Source organism: Schistocerca serialis, chromosome 11, assembly GCF_023864345.2.
Source record: "Schistocerca serialis cubense isolate TAMUIC-IGC-003099 chromosome 11, iqSchSeri2.2, whole genome shotgun sequence".
NCBI classification, from domain to species: Eukaryota; Metazoa; Arthropoda; class Insecta; order Orthoptera; family Acrididae; genus Schistocerca; species Schistocerca serialis.
Genome location: NC_064648.1, coordinates 3,411,861 through 3,436,869, shown reverse-complemented (window position 1 = coordinate 3,436,869; position 25,009 = coordinate 3,411,861).

Sequence of the window (25,009 nt, the reverse complement as noted above, 5' to 3'; positions counted from 1 at the left end):
TCCAATACATCGTCCTCCAGCCGACTTGTCTCCAAGGGTCTATTGCTGCCTCGGGCACCTTATGGTCGTTCTCCTGTGAGTCTAGATTTTCGAATCCGACGCAAAAATGATAGTTAATTGTAACGTTCAGGGCCTTGTAATGACGATGGAACACTCAAATTGCGTCGAGATACAACACATCGTCCTCCAGCCGACTTGTCTCCAAGGATCTAATGCTGCCTCGGGCACTTTATGGTCGTTCTCTTGTAATTCTAGATTTTCGAATCCGACGCAAAAATGATAGTTAATTGTAACGTTCAGGGCCGCCTAATGACGATGGAACTCTCAAATTGCGTCGATATTCAATACATCGTCCTCCAGCCGGCTTGTCTGCAAGGGTCTATTGCTGCCTCGGGCACCTTATGGTCGTTCTCCTGTGAGTCTAGATTTTCGAATCCGACGCAAAAATGATAGTGAATTGTAACGTTCAGCGCCTCCTAATGACGATAGAAGACTCAAATAGCGTCGCGATCCAATACATCGTCCTCCAGCCGACTTGTCTCCAAGGGTCTATTGCTGCCTCGGGCACCTTATGGTCGTTCTCCTGTGAGTTTAGAATATCGAATCCGACGCAAAAATGATAGTTAATTGTAACGTTCAGGGCCTCCTAATGCCGATGGAACACTCAAATTATGTCGAGATTCAATACATCGGCCTCCAGCCGACTTGTCTCCAAGGGTCTATTGCTGCCTCGGGCACCTTATGGTCGTTGTCCTGTGAGTCTAGATTTTAGAATCCGACGCAAAAATGATATTTAATTGTAACGTTCAGGGCCTTCTAATGACGATGGAACACTCAAATTGCGTCGAGATTCAATACATCGGCCTCCAGCCTACTTGTCTCCAAGGGGATATCGCTGCCTCGGGCACCACATGGTCCTTCTCCTGTGAGTTTAGATTTTCGAATCCGACGCAAAAATGATAGTGAATTGTAACGTTCAGCGCCTCCTAATACGATAGAAGACTCAAATTGCGTCGCGATCCAATACATCGTCCTCCAGCCGACTTGTCTCCAAGGGTCTATTGCTGCCTCGGGCACCTTATGGTCGTTCTCCTGTGAGTCTAGATTTTCGAATCCGACGCAAAAATTATAGTTAATTGTAACGTTCAGGGCCTTGTAATGACGATGGAACACTCAAATTGCGTCGAGATTCAATACATCGGCCTCCAGCCGACTTGTCTCCAAGGGTCTATTGCTGCCTCGGGCACCTTATGGTCGTTCTCCTGTGAGTTTAGATTATCGAATCCGACGCAAAAATGATAGTTAATTATAACGTTCAGGGCCTCCTAATGCCGATGGAACACTCAAATTGCGTCGAGATTCAATACATCGGCCTCCAGCCGACTTGTCTCCAAGGGTCTATTGCTGCCTCGGGCACCTTATGGTCGTTGTCCTGTGAGTCTAGATTTTCGAATCCGACGCAAAAATGATAGTTAATTGTAACGTTCAGGGCCTTGTAATGACGATGGAACACTCAAATTGCGTCGAGATTCAATACATCGGCCTCCAGCCGACTTGCCTCCAAGGGGATATCGCTGCCTCGGGCACCACATGGTCCTTCTCCTATGAGTCTAGATTTTCGAACCCGACGCTAAAATGATAGTTAATTGTAACGTTCAGGGCCTCCTAATGACGATAGAAGACTCAAATTGCGTCGCGATCCAATACATCGTCCTCCAGCCGACTTGTCTCCAAGGGTCTATTGCTGCCTCGGGCACCTTATGGTCGTTCTCCTGTGAGTCTAGATTTTCGAATCCGACGCAAAAATGATAGTTAATTGTAACGTTCAGGGCCTTGTAATGACGATGGAACACTCAAATTGCGTCGAGATTCAATACATCGTCCTCCAGCCGACTTGTCTCCAAGGGGATATTGCTGTCTCGGGCACAATATGATCCTTCTCCTGTGAGTCTAGATTATCGAATCCGACGCAAAAATGATAGTTAATTGTAACGTTCAGGGCCTTCTAATGACGATGGGACACTCAAATTGCGTGAGATTCAATACATCGTCCTCCAGCCGACTTGTCTCCAAGGGGATATTGCTGTCTCGGGCACAATATGATCCTTCTCCTGTGAGTCTAGATTTTCGAATCCGACGCAAAAATGATAGTGAATTGTAACGTTCAGGGCCTTCTAATGCCGATGGAACACTCAAATTATGTCGAGATTCAATACATCGGCCTCCAGCCGACTTGTCTCCAAGGGTCTATTGCTGCCTCGGGCACCTTATGGTCGTTGTCCTGTGAGTCTATATTTTCGAATCCGACGCAAAAATGATAGTTAATTGTAACGTTCAGGGCCTTCTAATGACGATGGAACACTCAAATTGCGTCGAGATTCAATACATCGTCCTCCAGCCGACTAGTCTCCAAGGGTCTATTGCTGCCTCGGGCACCTTATGGTCGTTCTCCTGTGTGTCTAGATTTTCGAACCCGACGCAAAAATGATAGTTAATTGTAACGTTCAGGGCCTCCTAATGACGATGGAACACTCAAATTGCGTCGAGATTCAATACATCGGCCTCCAGCCGACTTGTCGCCAAGGGTCTATTGCTGCCTCGGGCACCTTATGGTCGTTCTCCTGTGAGTCTAGATTTTCGAATCCGACGCAAAAATGATAGTGAATTGTAACGTTCAGGGCCTTCTAATGACGATGGGACACTCAAATTGCGTCGAGATTCAATACATCGTCCTCCAGCCGACTTGTCTCCAAGGGGATATTGCTGCCTCGGGCACAATATGATCCTTCTCCTGTGAGTCTAGATTTTCGAATCCGACGCAAAAATGATAGTGAATTGTAACGTTCAGCGCCTCCTAATGACGATAGAAGACTCAAATTGCGTCGCGATCCAATACATCGTCCTCCAGCCGACTTGTCTCCAAGGGTCTATTGCTGCCTCGGGCACCTTATGGTCGTTCTCCTGTGAGTCTAGATTTTCGAATCCGACGCAAAAATGATAGTTAATTGTAACGTTCAGGGCCTTCTAATGCCGATGGAACACTCAAATTGCGTCGAGATTCAATACATCGGCCTCCAGCCGACTTGTCTCCAAGGGTCTATTGCTGCCTCGGGCACCTTATGGTCGTTCTCCTGTGAGTTTAGATTATCGAATCCGACGCAAAAATGATAGTTAATTGTAACGTTCAGGGCCTCCTAATGCCGATGGAACACTCAAATTATGTCGAGATTCAATACATCGGCCTCCAGCCGACTTGTCTCCAAGGGTCTATTGCTGCCTCGGGCACCTTATGGTCGTTGTCCTGTGAGTCTGGATTTTCGAATCCGACGCAAAAATGATAGTTAATTGTAACGTTCAGGGCCTTGTAATGACGATGGAACACTCAAATTGCGTCGAGATACAACACATCGTCCTCCAGCCGACTTGTCTCCAAGGATCTAATGCTGCCTCGGGCACTTTATGGTCGTTCTCTTGTAATTCTAGATTTTCGAATCCGACGCAAAAATGATAGTTAATTGTAACGTTCAGGGCCGCCTAATGACGATGGAACTCTCAAATTGCGTCGATATTCAATACATCGTCCTCCAGCCGGCTTGTCTGCAAGGGTCTATTGCTGCCTCGGGCACCTTATGGTCGTTCTCCTGTGAGTCTAGATTTTCGAATCCGACGCAAAAATGATAGTGAATTGTAACGTTCAGCGCCTCCTAATGACGATAGAAGACTCAAATAGCGTCGCGATCCAATACATCGTCCTCCAGCCGACTTGTCTCCAAGGGTCTATTGCTGCCTCGGGCACCTTATGGTCGTTCTCCTGTGAGTTTAGAATATCGAATCCGACGCAAAAATGATAGTTAATTGTAACGTTCAGGGCCTCCTAATGCCGATGGAACACTCAAATTATGTCGAGATTCAATACATCGGCCTCCAGCCGACTTGTCTCCAAGGGTCTATTGCTGCCTCGGGCACCTTATGGTCGTTGTCCTGTGAGTCTAGATTTTCGAATCCGACGCAAAAATGATATTTAATTGTAACGTTCAGGGCCTTCTAATGACGATGGAACACTCAAATTGCGTCGAGATTCAATACATCGGCCTCCAGCCTACTTGTCTCCAAGGGGATATCGCTGCCTCGGGCACCACATGGTCCTTCTCCTGTGAGTTTAGATTTTCGAATCCGACGCAAAAATGATAGTGAATTGTAACGTTCAGCGCCTCCTAATACGATAGAAGACTCAAATTGCGTCGCGATCCAATACATCGTCCTCCAGCCGACTTGTCTCCAAGGGTCTATTGCTGCCTCGGGCACCTTATGGTCGTTCTCCTGTGAGTCTAGATTTTCGAATCCGACGCAAAAATTATAGTTAATTGTAACGTTCAGGGCCTTGTAATGACGATGGAACACTCAAATTGCGTCGAGATTCAATACATCGGCCTCCAGCCGACTTGTCTCCAAGGGTCTATTGCTGCCTCGGGCACCTTATGGTCGTTCTCCTGTGAGTTTAGATTATCGAATCCGACGCAAAAATGATAGTTAATTATAACGTTCAGGGCCTCCTAATGCCGATGGAACACTCAAATTGCGTCGAGATTCAATACATCGGCCTCCAGCCGACTTGTCTCCAAGGGTCTATTGCTGCCTCGGGCACCTTATGGTCGTTGTCCTGTGAGTCTAGATTTTCGAATCCGACGCAAAAATGATAGTTAATTGTAACGTTCAGGGCCTTGTAATGACGATGGAACACTCAAATTGCGTCGAGATTCAATACATCGGCCTCCAGCCGACTTGCCTCCAAGGGGATATCGCTGCCTCGGGCACCACATGGTCCTTCTCCTATGAGTCTAGATTTTCGAACCCGACGCTAAAATGATAGTTAATTGTAACGTTCAGGGCCTCCTAATGACGATAGAAGACTCAAATTGCGTCGCGATCCAATACATCGTCCTCCAGCCGACTTGTCTCCAAGGGTCTATTGCTGCCTCGGGCACCTTATGGTCGTTCTCCTGTGAGTTTAGATTTTCGAATCCGACGCAAAAATGATAGTTAATTGTAACGTTCAGGGCCTCCTAATGCCGATGGAACACTCAAATTATGTCGAGATTCAATACATCGGCCTCCAGCCGACTTGTCTCCAAGGGTCTATTGCTGCCTCGGGCACCTTATGGTCGTTGTCCTGTGAGTCTAGATTTTCGAATCCGACGCAAAAATGATAGTTAATTGTAACGTTCAGGGCCTTGTAATGACGATGGAACACTCAAATTGCGTCGAGATACAACACATCGTCCTCCAGCCGACTTGTCTCCAAGGATCTAATGCTGCCTCGGGCACTTTATGGTCGTTCTCTTGTAATTCTAGATTTTCGAATCCGACGAAAAAATGATAGTTAATTGTAACGTTCAGGGCCGCCTAATGACGATGGAACTCTCAAATTGCGTCGATATTCAATACATCGTCCTCCAGCCGGCTTGTCTGCAAGGGTCTATTCCTGCCTCGGGCACCTTATGGTCGTTCTCCTGTGAGTCTAGATTTTCGAATCCGACGCAAAAATGATAGTGAATTGTAACGTTCAGCGCCTCCTAATGACGATAGAAGACTCAAATAGCGTCGCGATCCAATACATCGTCCTCCAGCCGACTTGTCTCCAAGGGTCTATTGCTGCCTCGGGCACCTTATGGTCGTTCTCCTGTGAGTTTAGAATATCGAATCCGACGCAAAAATGATAGTTAATTGTAACGTTCAGGGCCTCCTAATGCCGATGGAACACTCAAATTATGTCGAGATTCAATACATCGGCCTCCAGCCGACTTGTCTCCAAGGGTCTATTGCTGCCTCGGGCACCTTATGGTCGTTGTCCTGTGAGTCTAGATTTTAGAATCCGACGCAAAAATGATATTTAATTGTAACGTTCAGGGCCTTCTAATGACGATGGAACACTCAAATTGCGTCGAGATTCAATACATCGGCCTCCAGCCTACTTGTCTCCAAGGGGATATCGCTGCCTCGGGCACCACATGGTCCTTCTCCTGTGAGTTTAGATTTTCGAATCCGACGCAAAAATGATAGTGAATTGTAACGTTCAGCGCCTCCTAATACGATAGAAGACTCAAATTGCGTCGCGATCCAATACATCGTCCTCCAGCCGACTTGTCTCCAAGGGTCTATTGCTGCCTCGGGCACCTTATGGTCGTTCTCCTGTGAGTCTAGATTTTCGAATCCGACGCAAAAATTATAGTTAATTGTAACGTTCAGGGCCTTGTAATGACGATGGAACACTCAAATTGCGTCGAGATTCAATACATCGGCCTCCAGCCGACTTGTCTCCAAGGGTCTATTGCTGCCTCGGGCACCTTATGGTCGTTCTCCTGTGAGTTTAGATTATCGAATCCGACGCAAAAATGATAGTTAATTATAACGTTCAGGGCCTCCTAATGCCGATGGAACACTCAAATTGCGTCGAGATTCAATACATCGGCCTCCAGCCGACTTGTCTCCAAGGGTCTATTGCTGCCTCGGGCACCTTATGGTCGTTGTCCTGTGAGTCTAGATTTTCGAATCCGACGCAAAAATGATAGTTAATTGTAACGTTCAGGGCCTTGTAATGACGATGGAACACTCAAATTGCGTCGAGATTCAATACATCGGCCTCCAGCCGACTTGCCTCCAAGGGGATATCGCTGCCTCGGGCACCACATGGTCCTTCTCCTATGAGTCTAGATTTTCGAACCCGACGCTAAAATGATAGTTAATTGTAACGTTCAGGGCCTCCTAATGACGATAGAAGACTCAAATTGCGTCGCGATCCAATACATCGTCCTCCAGCCGACTTGTCTCCAAGGGTCTATTGCTGCCTCGGGCACCTTATGGTCGTTCTCCTGTGAGTCTAGATTTTCGAATCCGACGCAAAAATGATAGTTAATTGTAACGTTCAGGGCCTTGTAATGACGATGGAACACTCAAATTGCGTCGAGATTCAATACATCGTCCTCCAGCCGACTTGTCTCCAAGGGGATATTGCTGTCTCGGGCACAATATGATCCTTCTCCTGTGAGTCTAGATTATCGAATCCGACGCAAAAATGATAGTTAATTGTAACGTTCAGGGCCTTCTAATGACGATGGGACACTCAAATTGCGTGAGATTCAATACATCGTCCTCCAGCCGACTAGTCTCCAAGGGTCTATTGCTGCCTCGGGCACCTTATGGTCGTTCTCCTGTGTGTCTAGATTTTCGAACCCGACGCAAAAATGATAGTTAATTGTAACGTTCAGGGCCTCCTAATGCCGATGGAACACTCAAATTATGTCGAGATTCAATACATCGGCCTCCAGCCGACTTGTCTCCAAGGGTCTATTGCTGCCTCGGGCACCTTATGGTCGTTGTCCTGTGAGTCTAGATTTTCGAATCCGACGCAAAAATAATAGTTAATTGTAACGTTCAGGGCCTTCTAATGACGATGGAACACTCAAATTGCGTCGAGATTCAATACATCGGCCTCCAGCCTACTTGTCTCCAAGGGGATATCGCTGCCTCGGGCACCACATGGTCCTTCTCCTGTGAGTATAGATTTTCGAATCCGACGCAAAAATGATAGTGAATTGTAACGTTCAGCGCCTCCTAATGACGATAGAAGACTCAAATTGCGTCGCGATCCAATACATCGTCCTCCAGCCGACTTGTCTCCAAGGGTCTATTGCTGCCTCGGGCACCTTATGGTCGTTCTCCTGTGAGTCTAGATTTTCGAATCCGACGCAAAAATGATAGTTAATTGTAACGTTCAGGGCCTTGTAATGACGATGGAACACTCAAATTGCGTCGAGATACAACACATCGTCCTCCAGCCGACTTGTCTCCAAGGATCTAATGCTGCCTCGGGCACTTTATGGTCGTTCTCTTGTAATTCTAGATTTTCGAATCCGACGCAAAAATGATAGTTAATTGTAACGTTCAGGGCCGCCTAATGACGATGGAACTCTCAAATTGCGTCGAGATTCAATACATCGTCCTCCAGCCGGCTTGTCTCCAAGGGTCTATTGCTGCCTCGGGCACCTTATGGTCGTTCTCCTGTGAGTCTAGATTTTCGAATCCGACGCAAAAATGATAGTGAATTGTAACGTTCAGCGCCTCCTAATGACGATAGAAGACTCAAATTGCGTCGCGATCCAATACATCGTCCTCCAGCCGACTTGTCTCCAAGGGTCTATTGCTGCCTCGGGCACCTTATGGTCGTTCTCCTGTGAGTTTAGATTATCGAATCCGACGCAATAATGATAGTTAATTGTAACGTTCAGGGCCTCCTAATGCCGATGGAACACTGAAATTATGTCGAGATTCAATACATCGGCCTCCAGCCGACTTGTCTCCAAGGGTCTATTGCTGCCTCGGGCACCTTATGGTCGTTGTCCTGTGAGTCTAGATTTTCGAATCCGACGCAAAAATGATATTTAATTGTAACGTTCAGGGCCTTCTAATGACGATGGAACACTCAAATTGCGTCGAGATTCAATACATCGGCCTCCAGCCTACTTGTCTCCAAGAGGATATCGCTGCCTCGGGCACCACATGGTCCGTCTCCTGTGAGTATAGATTTTCGAATCCGACGCAAAAATGATAGTGAATTGTAACGTTCAGCGCCTCCTAATGACGATAGAAGACTCAAATTGCGTCGCGATCCAATACATCGTCCTCCAGCCGAATTGTCTCCAAGGGTCTATTGCTGCCTCGGGCACCTTATGGTCGTTCTATAGTGAGTCTAGATTATCGAATCCGACGCAAAAATGATAGTTAATTGTAACGTTCAGGGCCTTCTAATGCCGATGGAACACTCAAATTGCGTCGAGATTCAATACATCGGCCTCCAGCCGACTTGTCTCCAAGGGTCTATTGCTGCCTCGGGCACCTTATGGTCGTTCTCCTGTGAGTCTAGAATTTCGAATCCGACGCTAAAATGATAGTTAATTGTAACGTTCAGGGCCTTCTAATGACGATGGAACACTCAAATTGCGTCGCGATCCAATACATCGTCCTCCAGCCGACTTGTCTCCAAGGGTCTATTGCTGCCTCGGGCACCTTATGGTCGTTCTCCTGTGAGTTTAGATTATCGAATCCGACGCAAAAATGATAGTTAATTGTAACGTTCAGGGCCTTCTAATGACGATGGGACACTCAAATTGCGTCGAGATTCAATACATCGTCCTCCAGCCGACTTGTCTCCAAGGGGATATTGCTGTCTCGGGCACAATATGATCCTTCTCCTGTGAGTCTAGATTTTCGAATCCGACGCAAAAATGATAGTGAATTGTAACGTTCAGCGCCTCCTAATGACGATAGAAGACTCAAATTGCGTCGCGATCCAATACATCGTCCTCCAGCCGACCTGTCTCCAAGGGTCTATTGCTGCCTCGGGCACCTTATGGTCGTTCTCCTGTGAGTCTAGATTTTCGAATCCGACGCAAAAATGATAGTTAATTGTAACGTTCAGGGCCTTGTAATGACGATGGAACACTCAAATTGCGTCGAGATTCAATACATCGTCCTCCAGCCGACTTGTCTCCAAGGGTCTATTGCTGCCTCGGGCACCTTATGGTCGTTCTCCTGTGAGTCTAGATTTTCGAACCCGACGCAAAAATGATAGTTAATTGTAACGTTCAGGGCCTCCTAATGACGATGGAACACTCAAATTGCGTCGAGATTCAATACATCGTCCTCCAGCCGACTTGTCTCCAAGGGTCTATTGCTGCCTCGGGCACCTTATGGTCGTTCTCCTGAGTGTCTAGATTTTCGAATCCGACGCAAAAATGATAGTGAATTGTAACGTTCAGCGCCTCCTAATGACGATAGAAGACTCAAATTGCGTCGCGATCCAATACATCGTCCTCCAGCCGACTTGTCTCCAAGGGTCTATTGCTGCCTCGGGCACCTTATGGTCGTTCTCCTGTGAGTCTAGATTTTCGAATCCGACGCAAAAATGATAGTTAATTGTAACTTTCAGGGCCTTCTAATGACGATGGAACACTCAAATTGCGTCGAGATTCAATACATCGGCCTCCAGCCGACTTGTCTCCAAGGGTCTATTGCTGCCTCTGGCACCTTATGGTCGTTCTCCTGTGAGTCTAGATTTTCGAATCCGACGCAAAAATGATAGTTAATTGTAACGTTCAGGGCCTTCTAATGCCGATGGAACACTCAAATTGCGTCGAGATTCAATACATCGGCCTCCAGCCGACTTGTCTCCAAGGGTCTATTGCTGCCTCGGGCACCTTATGGTCGTTCTCCTGTGAGTTTAGATTATCGAATCCGACGCAAAAATGATAGTTAATTGTAACGTTCAGGGCCTCCTAATGCCGATGGAACACTCAAATTGCGTCGAGATTCAATACATCGTCCTCCAGCCGACTTGTCTCCAAGGGGATATTGCTGTCTCGGGCACAATATGATCCTTCTCCTGTGAGTCTAGATTTTCGAATCCGACGCAAAAATGATAGTGAATTGTAACGTTCAGCGCCTCCTAATGACGATAGAAGAATCAAATTGCGTCGCGATCCAATACATCGTCCTCCAGCCGACTTGTCTCCAAGGGTCTATTGCTGCCTCGGGCACCTTATGGTCGTTCTCCTGTGAGTCTAGATTTTCGAATCCGACGCAAAAATGATAGTTAATTGTAACGTTCAGGGCCTTGTAATGACGATGGAACACTCAAATTGCGTCGAGATTCAATACATCGTCCTCCAGCCGACTTGTCTCCAAGGGTCTATTGCTGCCTCGGGCACCTTATGGTCGTTCTCCTGTGAGTCTAGATTTTCGAATCCGACGCAAAAATGATAGTTAATTGTAACGTTCAGGGCCTTGTAATGACGATGGAACACTCAATTTGCGTCGAGATACAACACATCGTCCTCCAGCCGACTTGTCTCCAAGGATCTAATGCTGCCTCGGGCACTTTATGGTCGTTCTCTTGTAATTCTAGATTTTCGAATCCGACGCAAAAATGATAGTTAATTGTAACGTTCAGGGCCGCCTAATGACGATGGAACTCTCAAATTGCGTCGAGATTCAATACATCGTCCTCCAGCCGGCTTGTCTCCAAGGGTCTATTGCTGCCTCGGGCACCTTATGGTCGTTCTCCTGTGAGTCTAGATTTTCGAATCCGACGCAAAAATGATAGTGAATTGTAACGTTCAGCGCCTCCTAATGACGATAGAAGACTCAAATTGCGTCGCGATCCAATACATCGTCCTCCAGCCGACTTGTCTCCAAGGGTCTATTGCTGCCTCGGGCACCTTATGGTCGTTCTCCTGTGAGTTTAGATTATCGAATCCGACGCAATAATGATAGTTAATTGTAACGTTCAGGGCCTCCTAATGCCGATGGAACACTCAAATTATGTCGAGATTCAATACATCGGCCTCCAGCCGACTTGTCTCCAAGGGTCTATTGCTGCCTCGGGCACCTTATGGTCGTTGTCCTGTGAGTCTAGATTTTCGAATCCGACGCAAAAATGAAATTTAATTGTAACGTTCAGGGCCTTCTAATGACGATGGAACACTCAAATTGCGTCGAGATTCAATACATCGGCCTCCAGCCTACTTGTCTCCAAGAGGATATCGCTGCCTCGGGCACCACATGGTCCGTCTCCTGTGAGTATAGATTTTCGAATCCGACGCAAAAATGATAGTGAATTGTAACGTTCAGCGCCTCCTAATGACGATAGAAGACTCAAATTGCGTCGCGATCCAATACATCGTCCTCCAGCCGAATTGTCTCCAAGGGTCTATTGCTGCCTCGGGCACCTTATGGTCGTTCTATAGTGAGTCTAGATTATCGAATCCGACGCAAAAATGATAGTTAATTGTAACGTTCAGGGCCTTCTAATGCCGATGGAACACTCAAATTGCGTCGAGATTCAATACATCGGCCTCCAGCCGACTTGTCTCCAAGGGTCTATTGCTGCCTCGGGCACCTTATGGTCGTTCTCCTGTGAGTCTAGAATTTCGAATCCGACGCTAAAATGATAGTTAATTGTAACGTTCAGGGCCTTCTAATGACGATGGAACACTCAAATTGCGTCGCGATCCAATACATCGTCCTCCAGCCGACTTGTCTCCAAGGGTCTATTGCTGCCTCGGGCACCTTATGGTCGTTCTCCTGTGAGTTTAGATTATCGAATCCGACGCAAAAATGATAGTTAATTGTAACGTTCAGGGCCTCCTAATGACGATGGAACACTCAAATTGCGTCGAGATTCAATACATCGTCCTCCAGCCGACTTGTCTCCAAGGGTCTATTGCTGCCTCGGGCACCTTATGGTCGTTCTCCTGTGAGTCTAGATTTTCGAATCCGACGCAAAAATGATAGTGAATTGTAACGTTCAGCGCCTCCTAATGACGATAGAACACTCAAATTGCGTCGCGATCCAATACATCGTCCTCCAGCCGACTTGTCTCCAAGGGTCTATTGCTGCCTCTGGCACCTTATGGTCGTTCTCCTGTGAGTCTAGATTTTCGAATCCGACGCAAAAATGATAGTTAATTGTAACTTTCAGGGCCTTCTAATGACGATGGAACACTCAAATTGCGTCGAGATTCAATACATCGGCCTCCAGCCGACTTGTCTCCAAGGGTCTATTGCTGCCTCTAGCACCTTATGGTCGTTCTCCTGTGAGTATAGATTTTCGAATCCGACGCAAAAATGATAGTGAATTGTAACGTTCAGCGCCTCCTAATGACGATAGAAGACTCAAATTGCGTCGCGATCCAATACATCGTCCTCCAGCCGAATTGTCTCCAAGGGTCTATTGCTGCCTCGGGCACCTTATGGTCGTTCTATAGTGAGTCTAGATTATCGAATCCGACGCAAAAATGATAGTTAATTGTAACGTTCAGGGCCTTCTAATGCCGATGGAACACTCAAATTGCGTCGAGATTCAATACATCGGCCTCCAGCCGACTTGTCTCCAAGGGTCTATTGCTGCCTCGGGCACCTTATGGTCGTTCTCCTGTGAGTCTAGAATTTCGAATCCGACGCTAAAATGATAGTTAATTGTAACGTTCAGGGCCTTCTAATGACGATGGAACACTCAAATTGCGTCGCGATCCAATACATCGTCCTCCAGCCGACTTGTCTCCAAGGGTCTATTGCTGCCTCGGGCACCTTATGGTCGTTCTCCTGTGAGTTTAGATTATCGAATCCGACGCAAAAATGATAGTTAATTGTAACGTTCAGGGCCTTCTAATGACGATGGGACACTCAAATTGCGTCGAGATTCAATACATCGTCCTCCAGCTGACTTGTCTCCAAGGGGATATTGCTGTCTCGGGCACAATATGATCCTTCTCCTGTGAGTCTAGATTTTCGAATCCGACGCAAAAATGATAGTGAATTGTAACGTTCAGCGCCTCCTAATGACGATAGAAGACTCAAATTGCGTCGCGATCCAATACATCGTCCTCCAGCCGACCTGTCTCCAAGGGTCTATTGCTGCCTCGGGCACCTTATGGTCGTTCTCCTGTGAGTCTAGATTTTCGAATCCGACGCAAAAATGATAGTTAATTGTAACGTTCAGGGCCTTGTAATGACGATGGAACACTCAAATTGCGTCGAGATTCAATACATCGTCCTCCAGCCGACTTGTCTCCAAGGGTCTATTGCTGCCTCGGGCACCTTATGGTCGTTCTCCTGTGAGTCTAGATTTTCGAAACCGACGCAAAAATGATAGTTAATTGTAACGTTCAGGGCCTCCTAATGACGATGGAACACTCAAATTGCGTCGAGATTCAATACATCGTCCTCCAGCCGACTTGTCTCCAAGGGTCTATTGCTGCCTCGGGCACCTTATGGTCGTTCTCCTGTGAGTCTAGATTTTCGAATCCGACGCAAAAATGATAGTGAATTGTAACGTTCAGCGCCTCCTAATGACGATAGAAGACTCAAATTGCGTCGCGATCCAATACATCGTCCTCCAGCCGACTTGTCTCCAAGGGTCTATTGCTGCCTCGGGCACCTTATGGTCGTTCTCCTGTGAGTCTAGATTTTCGAATCCGACGCAAAAATGATAGTTAATTGTAACTTTCAGGGCCTTCTAATGACGATGGAACACTCAAATTGCGTCGAGATTCATTACATCGGCCTCCAGCCGACTTGTCTCCAAGGGTCTATTGCTGCCTCTGGCACCTTATGGTCGTTCTCCTGTGAGTCTAGATTTTCGAATCCGACGCAAAAATGATAGTTAATTGTAACGTTCAGGGCCTTCTAATGCCGATGGAACACTCAAATTGCGTCGAGATTCAATACATCGGCCTCCAGCCGACTTGTCTCCAAGGGTCTATTGCTGCCTCGGGCACCTTATGGTCGTTCTCCTGTGAGTTTAGATTATCGAATCCGACGCAAAAATGATAGTTAATTGTAACGTTCAGGGCCTCCTAATGCCGATGGAACACTCAAATTGCGTCGAGATTCAATACATCGTCCTCCAGCCGACTTGTCTCCAAGGGGATATTGCTGTCTCGGGCACAATATGATCCTTCTCCTGTGAGTCTAGATTTTCGAATCCGACGCAAAAATTATAGTTAATTGTAACGTTCAGCGCCTCCTAATGACGATAGAAGACTCAAATTGCGTCGCGATCCAATACATCGTCCTCCAGCCGACTTGTCTCCAAGGGTCTATTGCTGCCTCGGGCACCTTATGGTCGTTCTCCTGTGAGTCTAGATTTTCGAATCCGACGCAAAAATGATAGTTAATTGTAACGTTCAGGGCCTTGTAATGACGATGGAACACTCAAATTGCGTCGAGATTCAATACATCGTCCTCCAGCCGACTTGTCTCCAAGGGTCTATTGCTGCCTCGGGCACCTTATGGTCGTTCTCCTGTGAGTCTAGATTTTCGAACCCGACGCAAATATGATAGTTAATTGTAACGTTCAGGGCCTCCTAATGACGATGGAACACTCAAATTGCGTCGAGATTCAATACATCGTCCTCCAGCCGACTTGTCTCCAAGGGTCTATTGCTACCTCGGGCACCTTATGGTCGTTCTCCTGTGAGTCTAGATTTTCGAATCCGACGCAAAAATGATAGTTAATTGTAACGTTCAGGGCTTTGTAATGACGATGGAACACTCAAATTTTGTCGAGATTCAATACATCGGCCTCCAGCCGACTTGTCTCCAAGGGTCTATTGCTGCCTCGGGCACCTTATGGTCGTTGTCCTGTGAGTCTAGATTTTCGAATCCGACGCAAAAATGATAGTTAATTGTAACGTTCAGGGCCTTGTAATGACGATGGAACCCTCAAATTGCGTCAAGATACAATACATCGTCCTCCAGCCGACTTGTCTCCAAGGATCTAATGCTGCCTCGGGCACTTTATGGTTGTTCTCTTGTAATTCTAGATTTTCGAATCCGACGCAAAAATGATAGTGAATTGTAACGTTCAGGGCCGCCTAATGACGATGGAACTCTCAAATTCCGTCGAGATTCAATACATCGTCCTCCAGCCGACTTGTCTCCAAGGGTCTATTGCTGCCTCGGGCACCTTATGGTCGTTCTCCTGTGAGGCTAGATTTTCGAACCCGACGCTAAAATGATAGTTAATTGTAACGTTCAGGGCCTCCTAATGACGATAGAAGACTCAAATTGCGTCGCGATCCAATACATCGTCCTCCAGCCGACTTGTCTCCAAGGGTCTATTGCTGCCTCGGGCACCTTATGGTCGTTCTCCTGTGAGTCTAGATTTTCGAATCCGACGCAAAAATGATAGTTAATTGTAACGTTCAGGGCCTTGTAATGACGATGGAACACTCAAATTGCGTCGAGATTCAATACATCGGCCTCCAGCCGACTTGTCTCCAAGGGGATATTGCTGTCTCGGGCACAATATGATCCTTCTCCTGTGAGTCTAGATTATCGAATCCGACGCAAATATGATAGTTAATTGTAACGTTCAGGGCCTTCTAATGACGATGGGACACTCAAATTGCGTCGAGATTCAATACATCGTCCTCCAGCCGACTTGTCTCCAAGGGGATATTGCTGTCTCGGGCACAATATGATCCTTCTCCTGTGAGTCTAGATTTTCGAATCCGACGCAAAAATGATAGTGAATTGTAACGTTCAGGGCCTTCTAATGCCGATGGAACACTCAAATTATGTCGAGATTCAATACATCGGCCTCCAGCCGACTTGTCTCCAAGGGTCTATTTCTGCCTCGGGCACCTTATGGTCGTTGTCCTGTGAGTCTATATTTTCGAATCCGACGCAAAAATGATAGTTAATTGTAACGTTCAGGGCCTTCTAATGACGATGGAACACTCAAATTGCGTCGAGATTCAATACATCGTCCTCCAGCCGACTTGTCTCCAAGGGTCTATTGCTGCCTCGGGCACCTTATGGTCGTTCTCCTGTGAGTCTAGATTTTCGAACCCGACGCAAAAATGATAGTTAATTGTAACGTTCAGGGCCTCCTAATGACGATGGAACACTCAAATTGCGTCGAGATTCAATACATCGGCCTCCAGCCGACTTGTCTCCAAGGGTCTATTGCTGCCTCGGGCACCATATGGTCGTTCTCCTGTGAGTCTAGATTTTCGAATCCGACGCAAAAATGATAGTGAATTGTAACGTTCAGGGCCTTCTAATGACGATGGGACACTCAAATTGCGTCGAGATTCAATACATCGTCCTCCAGCCGACTTGTCTCCAAGGGGATATTGCTGTCTCGGGCACAATATGATCCTTCTCCTGTGAGTCTAGATTTTCGAATCCGACGCAAAAATGATAGTGAATTGTAACGTTCAGCGCCTCCTAATGACGATAGAAGACTCAAATTGCGTCGCGATCCAATACATCGTCCTCCAGCCGACTTGTCTCCAAGGGTCTATTGCTGCCTCGGGCACCTTATGGTCGTTCTCCTGTGAGTCTAGATTATCGAATCCGACGCAAAAATGATAGTTAATTGTAACGTTCAGGGCCTTCTAATGCCGATGGAACACTCAAATTGCGTCGAGATTCAATACATCGGCCTCCAGCCGACTTGTCTCCAAGGGTCAATTGCTGCCTCGGGCACCTTATGGTCGTTCTCCTGTGAGTTTAGAGTATCGAATCCGACCCGACGCAAAAATGATAGTTCATTGTAACGTTCAGGGCCTCCTAATGCCGATGGAACACTCAAATTATGTCGAGATTCAATAGATCGGCCTCCAGCCGACTTGTCTCCAAGGGTCTATTGCTGCCTCGGGCACCTTATGGTCGTTGTCCTGTGAGTCTAGATTTTCGAATCCGACGCAAAATTAATAGTTAATTGTAACGTTCAGGGCCTTCTAATGACGATGGAACACTCAAATTGCGTCGAGATTCAATACATCGGCCTCCAGCCTACTTGTCTCCAAGGGGTTATCGCTGCCTCGGGCACCACATGGTCCTTCTCCTGTGAGTATAGATTTTCGAATCCGACGCAAAAATGATAGTGAATTGTAACGTTCAGCGCCTCCTAATGACGATAGAAGACTCAAATTGCGTCGCGATCCAATACATCGTCCTCCAGCCGACTTGTCTCCAAGGGTCTATTGCTCCTCGGGCACCTTATGGTCGTTCTCCTGTGAGTCTAGATTTTCGAATCCGACGCAAAAATGATAGTTAATTGTAACGTTCAGGGCCTTGTAATGACGATGGAACACTCAAATTGCGTCGAGATACAACACATCGTCCTCCAGCCGACTTGTCTCCAAGGATCTAATGCTGCCTCGGGCACTTTATGGTCGTTCTCTTGTAATTCTAGATTTTCGAATCCGACGCAAAAATGATAGTTAATTGTAACGTTCATGGCCGCCTAATGACGATGGAACTCTCAAATTGCGTCGAGATTCAATACATCGTCCTCCAGCCGGCTTGTCTCCAAGGGTCTATTGCTGCCTCGGGCACCTTATGGTCGTTCTCCTGTGAGTCTAGATTTTCGAATCCGACGCAAAAATGATAGTTAATTGTAACGTTCAGGGCCTTGTAATGACGATGGAACACTCAATTTGCGTCGAGATACAACACATCGTCCTCCAGCCGACTTGTCTCCAAGGATCTAATGCTGCCTCGGGCACTTTATGGTCGTTCTCTTGTAATTCTAGAATTTCGAATCCGACGCAAAAATGATAGTTAATTGTAACGTTCAGGGCCGCCTAATGACGATGGAACTCTCAAATTGCGTCGAGATTCAATACATCGTCCTCCAGCCGGCTTGTCTCCAAGGGTCTATTGCTGCCTCGGGCACCTTATGGTCGTTCTCCTGTGAGTCTAGATTTTCGAATCCGACGCAAAAATGATAGTGAATTGTAACGTTCAGCGCCTCCTAATGACGATAGAAGACTCAAATTGCGTCGCGATCCAATACATCGTCCTCCAGCCGACTTGTCTCCAAGGGTCTATTGCTGCCTCGGGCACCTTATGGTCGTTGTCCTGTGAGTCTAGATTTTCGAATCCGACGCAAAAATGAAATTTAATTGTAACGTTCAGGGCCTTCTAATGACGATGGGACACTCAAATTGCGTCGAGATTCAGTACATCGTCCTCCAGCCGACTTGCCTCCAAGGGGATATTGCTGTCTCGGGCACAATATGATCCTTCTCCTGTGAGTCTAGATTTTCGAATCCGACGCAAAAATGATAGTGAATTGTAACGTTCAGCGCCTCCTAATGACGATAGAAGACTCAAATTGCGTCGCGATCCAATACATCGTCCTCCAGCCGACCTGTCTCCAAGGGTCTATTGCTGCCTCGGGCACCTTATGGTCGTTCTCCTGTGAGTCTAGATTTTCGAAACCGACGCAAAAATGATAGTTAATTGTAACGTTCAGGGCCTCCTAATGACGATGGAACACTCAAATTGCGTCGAGATTCAATACATCGTCCTCCAGCCGACTTGTCTCCAAGGGTCTATTGCTGCCTCGGGCACCTTATGGTCGTTCTCCTGTGAGTCTAGATTTTCGAATCCGACGCAAAAATGATAGTGAATTGTAACGTTCAGCGCCTCCTAATGACGATAGAAGACTCAAATTGCGTCGCGATCCAATACATCGTCCTCCAGCCGACTTGTCTCCAAGGGTCTATTGCTGCCTCGGGCACCTTATGGTCGTTCTCCTGTGAGTCTAGATTTTCGAATCCGACGCAAAAATGATAGTTAATTGTAACTTTCAGGGCCTTCTAATGACGATGGAACACTCAAATTGCGTCGAGATTCAATACATCGGCCTCCAGCCGACTTGTCTCCAAGGGTCTATTGCTGCCTCTGGCACCTTATGGTCGTTCTCCTGTGAGTCTAGATTTTCGAATCCGACGCAAAAATGATAGTTAATTGTAACGTTCAGGGCCTTCTAATGCCGATGGAACACTCAAATTGCGTCGAGATTCAATACATCGGCCTCCAGCCGACTTGTCTCCAAGGGTCTATTGCTGCCTCGGGCACCTTATGGTCGTTCTCCTGTGAGTTTAGATTATCGAATCCGACGCAAAAATGATAGTTAATTGTAACGTTCAGGGCCTCCTAATGCCGATGGAACACTCAAATTGCGTCGAGATTCAATACATCGTCCTCCAGCCGACTTGTCTCCAAGGGGATATTGCTGTCTCGGGCACAATATGATCCTTCTCCTGTGAGTCTAGATTTTCGAATCCGACGCAAAAATGATAGTTAATTGTAACGTTCAGCGCCTCCTAATGACGATAGAAGACTCAAATTGCGTCGCGATCCAATACATCGTCCTCCGGCCGACTTGTCTCCAAGGGTCTATTGCTGCCTCGGGCACCTTATGGTTGTTCTCCTGTGAGTCTAGATTTTCGAATCCGACGCAAAAATGATAGTTAATTGTAACGTTCAGGGCCTTGTAATGACGATGGAACACTCAAATTGCGTCGAGATTCAATACATCGTCCTCCAGCCGACTTGTCTGCAAGGGTCTATTGCTGCCTCGGGCACCTTATGGTCGTTCTCCTGTGAGTCTAGATTTTCGAACCCGACGCAAATATGATAGTTAATTGTAACGTTCAGGGCCTCCTAATGACGATGGAACACTCAAATTGCGTCGAGATTCAATACATCGTCCTCCAGCCGACTTGTCTCCAAGGGTCTATTGCTGCCTCGGGCACCTTATGGTCGTTCTCCTGTGAGTCTAGATTTTCGAATCCGACGCAAAAATGATAGTTAATTGTAACGTTCAGGGCTTTGTAATGACGATGGAACACTCAAATTTTGTCGAGATTCAATACATCGGCCTCCAGCCGACTTGTCTCCAAGGGTCTATTGCTGCCTCGGGCACCTTATGGTCGTTGTCCTGTGAGTCTAGATTTTCGAATCCGACGCAAAAATGATAGTTAATTGTAACGTTCAGGGCCTTGTAATGACGATGGAACCCTCAAATTGCGTCAAGATACAACACATCGTCCTCCAGCCGACTTGTCTCCAAGGGTCTATTGCTGCCTCGGGCACCTTATGGTCGTTCTCCTGTGAGTCTAGATTTTCGAATCCGACGCAAAAATGATAGTTAATTGTAACGTTCAGGGCCTTGTAATGACGATGGAACACTCAAATTGCGTCGAGATTCAATACATCGGCCTCCAGCCGACTTGTCTCCAAGGGGATATTGCTGTCTCGGGCACAATATGATCCTTCTCCTGTGAGTCTAGATTATCGAATCCGACGCAAATATGATAGTTAATTGTAACTTTCAGGGCCTTCTAATGACGATGGGACACTCAAATTGCGTCGAGATTCAATACATCGTCCTCCAGCCGACTTGTCTCCAAGGGGATATTGCTGTCTCGGGCACAATATGATCCTTCTCCTGTGAGTCTAGATTTTCGAATCCGACGCAAAAATGATAGTGAATTGTAACGTTCAGGGCCTTCTAATGCCGATGGAACACTCAAATTATGTCGAGATTCAATACATCGGCCTCCAGCCGACTTGTCTCCAAGGGTCTATTTCTGCCTCGGGCACCTTATGGTCGTTGTCCTGTGAGTCTATATTTTCGAATCCGACGCAAAAATGATAGTTAATTGTAACGTTCAGGGCCTTCTAATGACGATGGAACACTCAAATTGCGTCGAGATTCAATACATCGTCCTCCAGCCGACTTGTCTCCAAGGGTCTATTGCTGCCTCGGGCACCTTATGGTCGTTCTCCTGTGAGTCTAGATTTTCGAACCCGACGCAAAAATGATAGTTAATTGTAACGTTCAGGGCCTCCTAATGACGATGGAACACTCAAATTGCGTCGAGATTCAATACATCGGCCTCCAGCCGACTTGTCTCCAAGGGTCTATTGCTGCCTCGGGCACCATATGGTCGTTCTCCTGTGAGTCTAGATTTTCGAATCCGACGCAAAAATGATAGTGAATTGTAACGTTCAGGGCCTTCTAATGACGATGGGACACTCAAATTGCGTCGAGATTCAATACATCGTCCTCCAGCCGACTTGTCTCCAAGGGGATATTGCTGTCTCGGGCACAATATGATCCTTCTCCTGTGAGTCTAGATTTTCGAATCCGACGCAAAAATGATAGTGAATTGTAACGTTCAGCGCCTCCTAATGACGATAGAAGACTCAAATTGCGTCGCGATCCAATACATCGTCCTCCAGCCGACTTGTCTCCAAGGGTCTATTGCTGCCTCGGGCACCTTATGGTCGTTCTCCTGTGAGTCTAGATTATCGAATCCGACGCAAAAATGATAGTTAATTGTAACGTTCAGGGCCTTCTAATGCCGATGGAACACTCAAATTGCGTCGAGATTCAATACATCGGCCTCCAGCCGACTTGTCTCCAAGGGTCAATTGCTGCCTCGGGCACCTTATGGTCGTTCTCCTGTGAGTTTAGAGTATCGAATCCGACCCGACGCAAAAATGATAGTTAATTGTAACGTTCAGGGCCTCCTAATGCCGATGGAACATTCAAATTATGTCGAGATTCAATACATCGGCCTCCAGCCGACTTGTCTCCAAGGGTCTATTGCTGCCTCGGGCACCTTATGGTCGTTGTCCTGTGAGTCTAGATTTTCGAATCCGACGCAAAATTAATAGTTAATTGTAACGTTCAGGGCCTTCTAATGACGATGGAACACTCAAATTGCGTCGAGATTCAATACATCGGCCTCCAGCCTACTTGTCTCCAAGGGGATATCGCTGCCTCGGGCACCACATGGTCCTTCTCCTGTGAGTATAGATTTTCGAATCCGACGCAAAAATGATAGTGAATTGTAACGTTCAGCGCCTCCTAATGACGATAGAAGACTCAAATTGCGTCGCGATCCAATACATCGTCCTCCAGCCGACTTGTCTCCAAGGGTCTATTGCTCCTCGGGCACCTTATGGTCGTTCTCCTGTGAGTCTAGATTTTCGAATCCGACGCAAAAATGATAGTTAATTGTAACGTTCAGGGCCTTGTAATGACGATGGAACACTCAAATTGCGTCGAGATACAACACATCGTCCTCCAGCCGACTTGTCTCCAAGGATCTAATGCTGCCTCGGGCACTTTATGGTCGTTCTCTTGTAATTCTAGATTTTCGAATCCGACGCAAAAATGATAGTTAATTGTAACGTTCATGGCCGCCTAATGACGATGGAACTCTCAAATTGCGTCGAGATTCAATACATCGTCCTCCAGCCGGCTTGTCTCCAAGGGTCTATTGCTGCCTCGGGCACCTTATGGTCGTTCTCCTGTGAGTCTAGATTTTCGAATCCGACGCAAAAATGATAGTGAATTGTAACGTTCAGCGCCTCCTAATGACGATAGAAGACTCAAATTGCGTCGCGATCCAATACATCGTCCTCCAGCCGACTTGTCTCCAAGGGTCTATTGCTGCCTCGGGCACCTTATGGTCGTTCTCCTGTGAGTTTAGATTATCGAATCCGACGCAAAAATGATTGTTAATTGTAACGTTCAGGGCCTCCTAATGCCGATGGAACACTCAAATTATGTCGAGATTCAATACATCGGCCTCCAGCCGACTTGTCTCCAAGGGTCTATTGCTGCCTCGGGCACCTTATGGTCGTTGTCCTGTGAGTCTAGATTTTCGAATCCGACGCAAAAATGATATTTAATTGTAACGTTCAGGGCCTTCTAATGACGATGGAACACTCAAATTGCGTCGAGATTCAATACATCGGCCTCCAGCCTACTTGTCTCCAAGGGGATATCGCTGCCTCGGGCACCACATGGTCCTTCTCCTGTGAGTATAGATTTTCGAATCCGACGCAAAAATGATAGTGAATTGTAACGTTCAGCGCCTCCTAATGACGATAGAAGACTCAAATTGCGTCGCGATCCAATACATCGTCCTCCAGCCGACTTGTCTCCAAGGGTCTATTGCTGCCTCGGGCACCTTATGGTCGTTCTCCTGTGAGTCTAGATTTTCGAATCCGACGCAAAAATGATAGTTAATTGTAACGTTCAGGGCCTTGTAATGACGATGGAACTCTCAAATTGCGTCCAGATTCAATACATCGGCCTCCAGCCGACTTGTCTCCAAGGGTCTATTGCTGCCTCGGGCACCTTATGGTCGTTCTCCTGTGAGTCTAGATTTTCGAATCCGACGCAAAAATGATAGTGAATTGTAACATTCAGCGCCTCCTAATGACGACAGAAGACTCAAATTGCGTCGAGATTCAATACATCGTCCTCCAGCCGATTTGTCTCCAAGGGGTATATTGCTGTCTCGAGCACCGTATGAACTTCTCCTGTGAGTAGATTTTCGAATCCGACGCGAAACTGATAGTTAATTGTAAGGTTCAGGGCCTTGTAATGACGATGGAACACTCATTTTGCGTCGCGATCCAATACATCGTCCTCCAACCGACTTGTCTCCAAGGGTCAATAGCTGCCTCGGGCACCGTATGGTCGTTCCCCTGTGAGTTTAGATTATCGAATCCGACGCAAAAATGATAGTTAATTGTAAGGTTTAGGGCCTCCTAATGACGATGGGACACTCAAATTGCGTCGAGATTCAATACAGCGTCCTCCAGCCGACTTGTCTCCAAGGGGATATCGCTGCCTCGGGCACCACATGGTCCTTCTCCTGTGAGTTCAGATTTTCGAATCCGACGCAAAAATGATAGTGAATTGTAACGTTCAGCGCCTCCTAATGACGATAGAAGACTCAAATTGCGTCGCGATCCAATACATCGTCCTCCAGCCGACTTGTCTCCAAGGGTCTATTGCTGCCTCGGGCACCTTATGGTCGTTCCCCTGTGAGTCTAGATTTTCGAATCCGACGCAGAAATTATAGTTAATTGTAACGTTCAGGGCCTTGTAATGACGATGGAACACTCAAATTGCGTCGAGATTCAATACATCGGCCTCCAGCCGACTTGTCTCCAAGGGTCTATTGCTGCCTCGGGCACCTTATGGTCGTTCTCCTGTGAGTTTAGATTATCGAATCCGACGCAAAAATGATAGTTAATTATAACGTTCAGGGCCTCCTAATGCCGATGGAACACTCAAATTGCGTCGAGATTCAATACATCGGCCTCCAGCCGACTTGTCTCCAAGGGTCTATTGCTGCCTCGGGCACCTTATGGTCGTTGTCCTGTGAGTCTAGATTTTCGAATCCGACGCAAAAATGATAGTTAATTGTAACGTTCAGGGCTTTGTAATGACGATGGAACACTCAAATTGCGACGAGATTCAATACATCGGCCTCCAGCCGACTTGTCTCCAAGGGTCTATTGCTGCCTCGGGCACCTTATGGTCGTTCTCCTGTGAGTTTAGATTATCGAATCCGACGCAAAAATGATCGTTAATTATAACGTTCAGGGCCTTCTAATGACGATGGGACACTCAAATTGCGTCGAGATTCAATACATCGTCCTCCAGCCGACTTGTCTCCAAGGGGATATTGCTGTCTCGGGCACAATATGATCCTTCTCCTGTGAGTCTAGATTTTCGAATCCGACGCAAAAATGATAGTGAATTGTAACGTTCAGCGCCTCCTAATGACGATAGAAGACTCAAATTGCGTCGCGATCCAATACATCGTCCTCC